Source organism: Trichechus manatus, unplaced genomic scaffold (genome assembly GCF_000243295.1).
Source record: "Trichechus manatus latirostris isolate Lorelei unplaced genomic scaffold, TriManLat1.0 scaffold00120, whole genome shotgun sequence".
Taxonomy (NCBI): Eukaryota; Metazoa; Chordata; class Mammalia; order Sirenia; family Trichechidae; genus Trichechus; species Trichechus manatus.
This window is the reverse complement of record NW_004444056.1, coordinates 7,651,084-7,663,643: the sequence shown is the minus strand read 5'-3', so window position 1 is coordinate 7,663,643 and position 12,560 is coordinate 7,651,084. Positions and strand designations below refer to the sequence as shown.

Sequence of the window (12,560 nt, the reverse complement as noted above, 5' to 3'; positions counted from 1 at the left end):
TAATGAGCATTCCGGATGTGCTTCTTTCACAACAGATTTGTTCGTTCTTCTGGCAGTCCATGGTATAGTCAGTATTCTTCACCAACACCATCAGTCTAAAGCATGAGTTCTTCCTTGGTCGTCCTTATTCACTGTTCAGCCTTTGCATGCACTTAAGGCGATTGAAAATATCATGGCTTGGGTGAGGCTCACTTTAGTTCTCTAAGTGACATCTTTGCTTACTGCAGTCTAGGAAACCCTAAGAGCTCGGCTGCTAACCAAAAGATTGCCAGTTTGAAGCCACCAGCCACTCCTTGGAAACCCTATGGGGTCGTTCTGCACTGTCCTATAGGGTCACTAGAATCGGAATCAACTCGACGGCAATGGGTTTATTTTATTTTTTTTAATGCCCTATAGGTTCGCAATGAGTGGGAATGGACTCCAGGGCGCACAAAAACAACCACCGCATGGTAGGAGGAAAACATCTCAGCTTCCGATATATGTGACCTACACACTCTCCTCTTTCACTTAAATTGTTTGAAACGTTAACGAAGGCAGCTCTTGTCCTTATGACCCCAAAGACTTTGAAATGGTTCAAAGGGAGGAGAACCCAGTTCTGTTGGAAAGAGAGAAACTGAGAGCCCACATGTGGTCGTGGGGGGAGGAAAGCTCAGACAGAGCCGACCACACTCCTTACCCCGCCCCTCGCCGTCCGAAACCGCGCCCCGCCCCTTGCAATCCTAGGCCCTATTTGGCCCCCTGCACAACCCTGCCCCGCCCCCTGCAGAGCCAAGCACCGCCCTCTGCAGAGCCAGACCCCGCCAGCGCTCAGCCCCGCCCCCTTGCAGAGCCCTGCCCCCTTCACAGTCCCGCCCCCCCGCGCCATTTCCGGTCCACACAGAGAGGCTCGCTCACAGAGACAGTCTCGCGAGGGTGAGTGGGTGTCGTCTTTCTAGTTCAGACCCGAGCTTCGCGTCCCCTTCAGCCCCGCGTCCTCCCCGCTCGGGGTCCGGGGGTCCCTGCGGACGTTCACGTCCCCGCACCCGCCCCGCCGTCGTCCCGGATCCGCGTCCGTTTCCGGTGAAAGCAGCTCCGAGCGGGTCCGTCCGGCCTTCCCGCCTCCGGCCCGGGGACCCGCGCGCCCCCTTTCCTGTCGGGGCCCCCCACCGACCCCTCCCCACCTCGCGCCCCGAAAGGCCCCGCGGGGGCTTGTCGTCTGCGTCCCCCGCCCGGTCCCCTGGGCTCGCAGGGCGGCGCCGGCCGCGCCCCACGGCCCCGGGACTCGAGTCAGAAAGTTTGGTTGATTCCGTCATTTTCAGTCCAATGATCTGTTTCTTCCTCTCATTCCTGAAGTTTATCATTTCTTTAAAGTTCTATTGATATTTACTTAGTTTTTAATATTAAATTTGAGTTTCCTTTGTCCGTTTCTTGGTTTGCAGATTTGAACAGTACGTTTATTTATTTTCAGACCCCCCCTTTTTCTGAAGGCCCCTCGGTAGCCCAAAAGGTTTGCATAGCTGTGCTAACCTGAAAAAAGATTTTCTGTTTGTATCCACACATTGGCATCGCGGAAGAGGCCTGTGCCTGCGGAAAGATTACAGCTAAGAAAACCCTGTGGAGCAATTCTATCCTGTAAACCATTGCCCGGAATGACTTCAGGGCAATGGTTTTTTTCCCTTCGTTTTTTTAGTATGTTTTTAAAGATTTGTTTATTTTAAGATCACTGCTTTGACCACATTTCCTGGTTTTCAGTACTTTGATTCTTTATGGTGACAATGACTCTAAACTGATCATTTACCAGTTGACACACAGGTTATAAAAACTTTTCCTGTAATCATATTCTGAGTCTATAACCTGTCCGTTCCTTTTCGATTTGTTTAGTTTTGCTTCCACTATCTGATGTTTGTTTACTTTCATTTTGATTTCACTGTGTAAGAAATGTGGCTGACCTAATGTCTCTTTTTTTTTTTTTTGAGATTGTTTCACAGCTTTATTTCTAATTGAATACAACACAATATCCAGTAATAGGAGAATTATTGAATGTGGTAAGATATTGTCTTATTTGAAATTAGCTGAATTTTTCTTTATTTGTAAGTACGTGACCCTATTTGATGAACGTTAAGCGTATCCAAGTGTCTTTGATAAAGGTTCGATTTGTATTCACTAATTTGTTGTTAGGTGCCCTAAGTTGATTCTGACTCATAGTGACACAATGTGACAGAGTAGAACTGCCCTCTAGGGTTTTCTAGGCTGTAATCTTTATGAGAGCAGATCACCACGTCTTGGGTTTGAACCACCAACCTTTTGTTTAGCAGCCGGGTGTTTGACCACTGCGCTACCAGGGCTCCATATTCACTTATTTAGATACACTAAATCCTCAATATGCTTACAATTTATTGCATTATAAACATGGTGATTTCAGTGGGAATTGTTTTTGATTTTTGCCTTCACGCTTAATGATTAATCAATTCTTCTCTGAATTTGTATGTTACTATTTAGTCATGTTTCCAACATACATTTTTATGTGCATACATTGGCATGACTATCCTATCTTCATGTTTGATTTTCCTGTTTGTTAGTTGCTATTGAGTTGATTCCGTATCGTGATGACCCCACGTGTTACAGAGTAGAACTGCCCCATAGGGTTTTCTTGGCTGCAGTCTTAAGGGAAAATGAAGGTACTGTTTGTTTACTGGAGGTTCTTATTGCAACAGTATGATCTAATGGGCAATCATGGTGATTTCCATTGTAATATACAAATGTCTGAGGAGCAATCTTCATTCTTTTTTTTGAGAAAATTAAAATAAGTACTACTTGTGTGGTGTGATAGATCACTTTTGTGTGGCCTTTCTCGCCATGGTTTTGGAACTCCCACCCAGGGGACTGGGCAGGGCTGTGCAATAAGGTAATTGTGGCCTATCAAAGAGATTGGTCAGTTTTGTCATCCCACTAGGCTTAAAATGAGCCATCCCCGAGGCAGGGAAGAGAGGATCTCACCACCACCAAGGAAGAAGAGCCAAAAGCAGAACATGTCCTTTGGACTGGGGATCCCTGCCCTGGAAGGTCCTGGAACCAGGAGACGGAGAGAGAGAAACAGAGCAGTACAACCTGAAGACGGTGAGAAATGGCAACAGGAGAGACCGGCAGGAGACATGTGGTGGGCTTCCTGGCATATGGAGTGAGAAAGCTGAGTGCCTTTGGGCAGGCGGCTTGCTAGAGGAGTAGGGTGCCTCTAGGCACTTGGTAGAGGTAGTTTTGCTGACCCACGGGAGCTAGTGCTGAATGCCTTCAGGCAGAGACTTCCTAGCAGAGTGGAGTGCCTCTGGGCACTTACTGGCAGAGCTAAAAGAGCTTTGTAACCCTTGCCAGAACAGGGGCAGAGGCCGGGGGGCCAGAGAGATGCGTGGTTGTGGGCATGGCTGAGAAGAGGCTGTCCTGATGGAAGAACTGTATCCTGAGCATTCCTGAGCCCGAATTGTAGTCTGTTACTTACTTAATAAGCTCCATAATTGTGAATATTGTCTGTGAGTTCTATGTGGCCATTGCAATCAGTTATCGAACCTAGCAATGATCAAACCCAGCAGAGAAGCAGAGTGCCGCAGGAAGGATGGTTGGTGTCAGGATTGGTAAAGATGGCGAAGGGAGGAGGCACGTGTGACTTTGGCCTCATTGGAATCAGCCTTGGTCTGTTGATCTGGATTCTCTTCCCCCCTTGTAAAGTTAGAGGAGGTCAGATGCTGCCGCCCCCCACACCATTTTTACAAGCAGAATTAAAGTACTGCCATAGTTAGCCAAACTTGAGGTTAAGGGCATTGTCCTCCAGAGTGCCAAATCTGTCTGAGATTTCTGGCATCAACTGCAAGTTAGGGAATTTACCAAAACTACCCTCAAGTTCCACATAGACTCTCAGAACTCCTTGGAAGCTATTATACTCATGATCACAGTTTTACAGGAAAAACAAAGAAATTTGAACCAGCCTAAGAAGAGACACATAGGGCAGAGTCTAGGAGGGTTGCAAATGCCAGGCTTCTACATCCTCAGGATGTGATCGATGGCATTGATGGTGACAGTACTCATGGATTATTGCCAACCCAAGATGCTCACGTGAGCTTCAGTGTCCAGAGTGTTTTTTTGAGTCTTCATCACATAGCCATGACTGATTGAAGTGGCTGAACTCTAGCCCCCTACTTGCCTCCCTATCCCCCAAGTTGGGCTGGTATCATGGGCTCCAAAGCCCTGTCACAAGAAACCCAAACTCCGTTTTGTAAATGCCTCGGCATCCCTTTTCTTCCAGCCTGTGCTTAAACATTACTTTTCTCAAAAGAGCAAGCCTGCTTACCTCGCTAACCAACTCACCCTCATGCGTGCATGCCAAACCCCAGAAAACAGTCCAGAGGCAGTTCTTCCCCTTGCAGGCTCTTTCTTTCCCCATCTATATGTCACATCTGGGAATCCAGGTAGGGACCCCATGTCCTCTCTACCAAAGTCACTCCCAGTTTCCCACCAAACCAAAAGAAAACAAACCCATTGCCATCGAGTTAATTCTGACTCATAGTGACCCTATAGGACAGAGTAGAACTACCCCATACAGTTTCTAAGGAGCACCTGGTGGATTCGAACTGGTGACCTTTTGGTTAGTAGCTAAAGTCTTAACCACTACACTTTTAAATTAGCCAGTAGTCGCTAAGCTCACAAAGCGTGCTCCTCCCCTTGTCCTCTATTAAAGGCTGAGCCCAGGTCTATTCATGCTCTCTCTGATTCTCCCCTTCTTCAGGAGTCCTGTGAATCTGTGTTTGGCTTTCAAGTATGCTTACCTTTAAGCCCTGCATTTTGGGTGTTGAGTGTTAAACTGCAGCTTTGTGTAACAAAAGAAACCTCCACCTATTTTCACACAGGTCCCTCCAGCTGACCCCTCTGGGTGGCTGTGTGTTTCCTCCTGCAGTGGGCTCTCATTCACCTCTTCATATTTGTCCAATATTAACACAGGCCCCAGGTCTCTAATCCCATGGTGGGTCTTTCTGGCATGTCCAGCTTCCACTCTGTGTCACCTCTTTAGTATAAACTATCAGGTGAGGACCAAGGGGCCCAGCACGAATCACAAAGGCAGTGCTATCACTCTGGAAATTCCAGTGCTTTAGAGGTTCCTTCCCAGGAGCCAGGACAAAGGCCAGGACTCTCTTTGGGATTGTTGTTAGTTGCCATTGAGTTCATTCTGTCTCATGGTGACCCCATGTGTGCAGACTAGAACTGCTCCATAGGGTGTTCAAGGCTGTGACCTTTTGTAAGCAGATCGCCAGGCCTGTCTTCTGTGGTGCCTCTGGGTGGGTTTGAAGGGACAACCTTTTGGCTAGTAGTTGAACATTTAACTGTTTGTGCCACCCAGCTGCCATAGAGCTCTCTTTAGGTGAGATCTAATTCTTTACTACAGAAGTAGACTTTAAATATGTCCATCGTAGTAAAATACTGAAAAACATGATTAGAAAATGATAATGAAAATCCAGCCAGAAAATCCATCGTTTAAAGACAGCTGCTTTCAGTTAACTGGTTAACTATACCGTTGGTTTGTGTGCGCTGTAGGTTTCTGTAAAACACACTTATCGTTTCATGAATTAGTTTTACATATTTTTCCCAGGGTCTTAAATATTTTTACACTAAGGAGCCCTGGTGATGGAGTGGTTAAGTGCTCAGCTGGTAACCAAAAGGTTGGTGGTTTAACACACTTAGCTGCTCTGTGGGAGAAAGACCTGGCAATCTGCTTCCCTAAAGATTACAGTGTGGAAAACCTGATGGGGCAATTCTACCGTGTCATACGGGGTCACTAGGAGTCAGAATTGACTTGACTGTACATAACAACAACATCATTTTAATAGTGTGAAAATGGTAACTAATTATGTATATGCATTTGTGTGTGCCTATATAATGATCTTTTAACTAATTCTTTGTTGGTCTTTAACTTGTTTAAAGTTTTCTCAGTTAGGAAACCCTCTGCCAATGTCCTTTCAGTGGTGTGTATTTTACTTGCCTTTTTGATTCTTTGGGTTCAGTTCTAGAACCCAACCACCTGCATTCTGCCATTTACTAAGATGTTTGACCCAAGGCAAGTTAGAGTCTGTGACATAGTTTTGTTTCTCTCTCAGGCGAGAACAGATTCTTTCTGTTATGATCACAAGGTTTGATCCTAATCTTTCTTTAAAGCCTCTTACTGACTCTTTGTCATCCTTAATTGGATGGATTGTTTCTTTGGTTCATCTGAAAAATCTATATGTCACTTGGTGAATAGAACATAACATTTATCACATGGTTAAAGAAAACCACTTATTGCATCATTTTTTCGTTTATATATTTCTTCTATCATTTACATAAATATAAAGTCCACAGTGGATCTCATATCCTTAGCACCCCCTTAAGCAATAATAGCTCCCCATTCTCTCCTCCCTGAGTCCCTGCTAGCAGCTAATAAACTTTAGTCTCTATGCTTTTGCCTGTTTTACTTATTTCATGTATGTCATATCTTATAATGTTTGTCTTACTGCGTCTCACTGATATCACTTAGCATGTTTTCAAGGTTCCTCCGTGCTGAAGCATGAACAGAATTTCTCTTTCATGTTATGTTTTTTGTTTTTTAATCCATTCATCTGTTGATGGACACTTGAGTTGTTACCCCCTTCTGGCTATTGTGAACAATGTAATGCACATTGGTATAAAAGTATCTTTTTGAATCCCTGCTTTCACATCCTTTGATTGGGTTCAAACGGCCAGTTTAGGAGTGGAGTGTCTGGGTCATATGGTAATACACTGTTTAACTTTTTGAGGAGCTGCCGAAGTGTTTTCCACAGTGGTTGTGCTATTTTACATTCTCACCCACAGTGCGTGAAGGTTCCAGTTTCTCTGCATCCTCACCAATACTTGTTCTTTTCCAGTCTCTGATGTAGCCATCCTAGTGGGTGTGAAGTGGTATCTCATGTGGTTTTAATTTTCTTTTCCCTAGTGCCTAGATGACCCTGAGCGGCTTTTCATATGCTTGTTGGGTGTTTGGTTATCTTCTTTGGAGAAATGTCTATTTAAGTCCCTTGACCATTTAAAAAAAATTTGAAAGTAGATCGCCAGGCCTTTCTTCCTAGTTTGTCTTAGACTGGAAGCCCCCCTGAAATCTGTTCAGCATCATAGCAACATTCAAGTCCGCACTGACAGATAGGTGGTGGCTGCACATGAGGTGTGTTGGTCTAGAGTTGAAGCTGGGTTTTCCGTGTGAGGGGCGTGAATTCTACCTCTGAACAATCAATGTCCCCATTTTCCATCATACTCCCACTGCCATGGAGTCGATTCCAACTCATAGTGACCCGGTATGACAGAGTAGAACTGCCCCATAGGGTTTCCAAGGCTGTAAATCTTTATGGACGCAAACTGCCACATCTCTCTCCCGCAGATTGGGTGGTGGGTGGGAACCACTGACTTTTTGTTTAGCAGCCGAGCACTTTAACCATTGCGCCATCATGGCTCCTCCATTATAATAAGGGTAACGGTTTGACACACAATTTATCCTTTCCCATGTAAACAGTGCAAACCTAAGAAGGAGAAAATAGGCTTTGCCCTCATCCTTCTGTCTTCCTCTTTCTCATACAGCAGCCAGCTGCCACAGTGAGAATGCTGGCCTTTGGTGATGGAGGCAGAGCAGGCAGGAAGCAGGAGCCTGGGCCACTGATTACTTCACAGAGCGCCTGTCACATCTTGCACTGTAACCCCTGGACTTGTAATAGGAGGAGATAAAATGATAAAAGTCATACTTGTTTCAGTTTCCAGGTGTTCTGTCACTCACAAACAAAAATATTCCTACCGACCAATGAGATTGTTACTTTGTGTTGAGAGATTCTGGACATTGATTGTAATTTTATGCCTTAGAAAAACGTCATTAAAACCTTCCTCCATTGTTCATGAGAGAGGGAGAGACAGGTACTACAGTAAATCTTTTCTTTATAACTAAATTTTGAATTGGTCTTCTACCCTTCGTCTATTTCCTCAGCCTCTGTGGCTTCTACCTACACCACTTGACTGAGATGATGATACCCTGATATGTAAGCTCAAGATTCACACGTAAGGTCTATGTTACTGTTACTGTCAACACTTTGGGTTGCTGTTGACCACTGTTCACTTTGTTCATATAAGAATATCTCATATAAATATGTGTAATAGACATAATGTGTTTTCCTTTGTATATTATGTTAGCTGCTTTTCAGTTTCCATGACTCATGGTTACCCCATGCACTATGGAATGAAATGAACCATTGTGTTTTGTAGGATTTTCGTTGGCTGATTTTCAGAAGTAGATCACCAGGCCTTTCTTCCTTGTCTGTCTTATTCTGACAGCTCTGCTGAAACCTATTCAGCATCATATGTGCACGCTCCACTGACAGACATACGGTGGGTACACATGAGGAAGTGGTGTCTCATTTTTGTTTTGATTTGCATTTCCCTAATCACTAATGATTTTGAATATCGTCTCGTGCTTATTGGCCATTTTTATTTCTACTTTGGAGAGGTGTCTGTTCATGTCCTTTGTCCATTTTTTACTGGGCTGTTTATCTTTTTATAGTTGAAGTGTAGGAATTATTTATGTATTCTGGATATTAAGTCCTTATCTGATATATAATTTCTAAATATTTTGTCTGATCTGTAGGTTGTATCTTCACTTTCTGGATAAAGTCTTTGATACACAAAAGTTTTTAATTTTGACAAAGTCCAATTTATCTGTTTTATTGTTTGTTGCTCATGATTTTGATATCTCATCTAAGAATGTATTGTCAAAAACTAGGTCCTGAGACACTATCCATATATTTTTAGCCTAAAAGTTTTATGGTTTTAGTTTGTTTATGATTATTAATCTCTTCTGAGTTAATTTTCATATATAGTGTGATATATGAGCCCAACTTCGTTCTTTTGCATGTGGAGATACAGGATTCCCAGCCCCATTTGTTGAAGAGACTTTTTTTTCCCCACATTGAGTGGATTTTTCACTTTTGTGGAAAATCAGTTGACCATCAATGTATAGGTTTATTCTGGACTCTGAATCTATTCCATTGATCTGTGTGTATATCCTTATACCAGAACCAGACTGTTTGAATCGTTGTAGCTTTATAGTACATTTTTTAATAGGGACGTGTCAGTTGTCCTACTTTGTTCCTGTTTTTAAGACTGCTGGATTGATTTGTGTCTTGCAGGTCTATATGAATTTTAGGATTCGCTTTACCATTTCTCCAAAAATGGCTGTTAGAATTTTGATAGGGATTGCAATGAATCAGTAGATCACTTTGGGTACTTTTGATACTTTAACAATATTAAGTCTTCCAATCCATGAACACAGAAGTTCTTCCCATTTATTGAAGCTAAAAAAAAAAAAAAAAAAAAAATGCCTTTGAGTTGATTCCTACTCATGGCAACCCCATGTGTTTAACAGTAGAATCGCACCCTCTAGGGCTTTCAATAGCTGGGAACTTTTGGAAGTAGATCTCCAGGGCTTTCTTCTCTGGCAAGTTCCATTTATTTAGGTCTTTTTCTTTCTGTAATGTTTTATAGTTCTCCAGGTACAAGTCTTTTACCTCGCTGGCTAACTTTATTCCTGGGTTTTTTTTCCTTTTTTCTTTTAGATACTGGTGTAAATAGAAGGGTTTTCTTAGTTTCCTTTTTAAATTGTTCACTGCTGGTTTATAGAACCGCAGTGGCTTTTTGGGTGTGAACTGTATCCTGCAACTTTGTTGAATTCATTTGTTAGCTCTAGTACTTGTGGATTTTTTGAATCTTCTATATATGGGATCATATCGTCTGTGAATAAAGGTAATTTACTTCTTTTTCTATTTGGATGCCTTTTATTTCTTTTTCTTACCTAATTGCTCTGGCTAGAACTTCAGTGCAGTATTAAATAACAGCACTGAAAGTGGGCATACTGGTCTGTCCTGTTCTTAGGGGGGATAATTTCAGTCTTTCTCCAAGGAGTATGATGATAGCTGTGAGTTTTTCTTAATGCCTTTTAGCATATTGAGGAATTTCCCTTCTGTGTCAAGTTTGTTGAGTGTTTTTATCATGAAAGGATCTTGGATTTTGTCAAATGACTTTTCTGTGTTAGTGGAGATAATGTGATTCTTTTTCTCTGTTTCACGAATGTGATGTATTACATCGTTTAATTTTCTTATGTTGAACCATTTCTGAGATAAATCCCACTTGATCATGGTGTAGAATCCTTTTAATATGCTATTGGACTCAATTTGCTAGTATTTTGTTGAGGATGTTTGCATCTAGATTCATAAGGCATATTGGTCTGTAGTCTTCTTTTCTTGTGGTATCATTATCTGGCATTGGTACCATGGTAGTGCTGGCCTTATAAAAAGAGTAAGTGTTCCCTCAGTCGTTGCTATGTTTCAGCCCGTTTACTTGAACTTAAAACAACAATAAAAATATATTTATTTCTACCTCCTGGCTTCTCTGGCCTCCAGCTGCCAGAATCTTCAGCTGTAGGCAGTCTTATAGTTTGGCTGCAAGTCCCCCATGTAGTCTAACTTTTTAATTTTTTTCCATACAAAAATGTATACATACATTGTTATGTGACTCTAGTTGCTCTCCCCATACTGTGACAGCACGCTCCTCCTTTCCACGGCTGATTCCCATGTCTATTCAACCAGCTCCTAACCCTCTCTGCCTTCCCATCTCACCTCTGGACAGAAGCTACCCATTTTGTCTTGTTTCTACTTGAGCTAAGAGGCACATTCCTCATGAGTATCACCTTATGTCCCACAGTCCAGTCCAATCCCTGTCTGAAGAGTTGGCCTTGGAAACTGTTTTAATTCTGGGCTGATAGAGAATCCAGGGGCCATGCTTTCTTGAGTACCTCCAGTCTCAGACCATTAAGTCTGGTCTTTTTACTAGAATTTGAGTTCTGCACCGAACCTTTCTCCTGCTCCATCCAGGACTCTCTGTTGTGTTCCCTGTCAGGGAGGTCATTGGTGGTAGCCGGGCACCATCTAGTTCTCCTGGTCTCAGGCTGATGAAGTCTCTGGTTTATGTGGCCCTTTCTGTCTCTTGGGCTACTACTTTCCTTGTGTCTTTGGTGTTCTTCATTCTCCTTTACTCCAGGTGGTTGGGACCAATTGATGCATCTTAGATGGCCGCTTGCAAGCTTTTAAGACCCCAGATGCCACTCACCAAAGTAGGATGCAGAATATTTTCTTAATAAGCTTTGTTATGCCAATTGATCTAGACGTCCCCTGAAAGCATGGTCCCCAGACCCCTACCCCTGCTGCTCTGTCCCTCAAAGTGTTCGATTGTATTCAGGAAACTTCTCAGCTTTGGTTTAATCCAGTTGTGCTGATTTCCCCTGTAGTGTGTGTTGTCCTTCCCTTCACCTAAGATAATTCTTATCTACTATCTAGTTAGAAATAACCTTCATCCTCTCTCCCCACCCTGGTAACCATCAAAGAATGTTTTCCTCTGTGTTTAAACCTTTTCTTGAGTTCTTATAATAGTGGTCTTATACAATATTTGTTCTTCTGTGACTGACTAAATTTACTCAGCATAATGACCTCCAGCTTCCTCCAAGTTATGAGATGTTTCACGGCTTCATCATTGTTCTTTATCGTTGTGTAGTATTCCATTGTGTGGATATACCATAATTTGTTTATCCATTCATCCGTTGGTGGGCACCTAGGTTGTTTCCATCTTTTTGCTATTGTGAACAGTGCCGCAGTGAACTTGGCTGTGCGTATATCTAGTAGTGTGATGGCTTTTATTTCTCTAGGATATATTCCAAGGAGCAGGATAGCTGGATCGTATGGTAGTTCTATCTCTAGCTTTTTAAGGAAGCACCAAATCGATTTCCAAAGTGGTTGTACCATTTTACATTCCCATCAACAGTGTATAAGTATTCCAATCTCTCCACAACCTCTCCAGCATTTATTATTTTGTTGTTTTTGGATTAATGCTAGCCTTGTTGCAGTGAGATGGTATCTCATTGTAGTTTTGATCTGCATTTCTCTAATGGCTAATGATGGTGAGCATTTTCTTGATGTGTCTGTTAGCTGCCTGAATATCTTCCTTGGTGAAGTGCCTGTTCATATCTTTTGCCCACTTTTTAATTGGGTTATTTATCTTTTTGTTGTTGAGGTTTTGCAGTATCTTGTAGATTTTAAAGGTTAGATGCTGATCGGATTTGTCGTAGCCAAAAATTTTTTCCCAGTCTATAGATTGTCTTTTGATTCTTTCGGTGAAGTCTTTTGATGAGCGTAAGTGTTTGATTTTTAGGAGCTCCCATTTATCTAGCCTCTCTTCTGGTGCTTGTGCATTGTTACTTACGGTTTGTATTGTGTTTATGCCATGTATTAGGGCTCCTAGTGTTGTTCCTATTTTTTCTTCTGCGATCTTTATTGTTTTTGATTTTATATTTAAGTCTTTGATCCATTTTGAGTTAGTTTTTGTGCACGGTGTGAGGTATGGGTCTTGTTTCAGTTTTTGACAGATGGATATCCAGTTATGCCAGCACCATTTGTTAAAAAGACTGTCTTTTCCCCAATTAATGGACTTTGGGCCTTTGTCAAATA

The 12,560-nt window shown here is 42.5% G+C and overlaps 1 protein-coding gene across 1 annotated transcript in view; it reads left to right on the top strand.

Annotated features, from left to right (window-relative positions):
* The first annotated feature begins 874 nt into the window (after positions 1–874).
* Positions 875–12,560, top strand: part of LOC101348196 (zinc finger protein 699-like) — a 42,534-nt gene continuing 30,848 nt past the window's right edge. The window contains exon 1 of the mRNA XM_023738654.1: positions 875–912. The gene's annotated coding sequence lies outside the window, so the exon portion shown is untranslated. The remainder of the gene's footprint in view (positions 913–12,560) is intronic.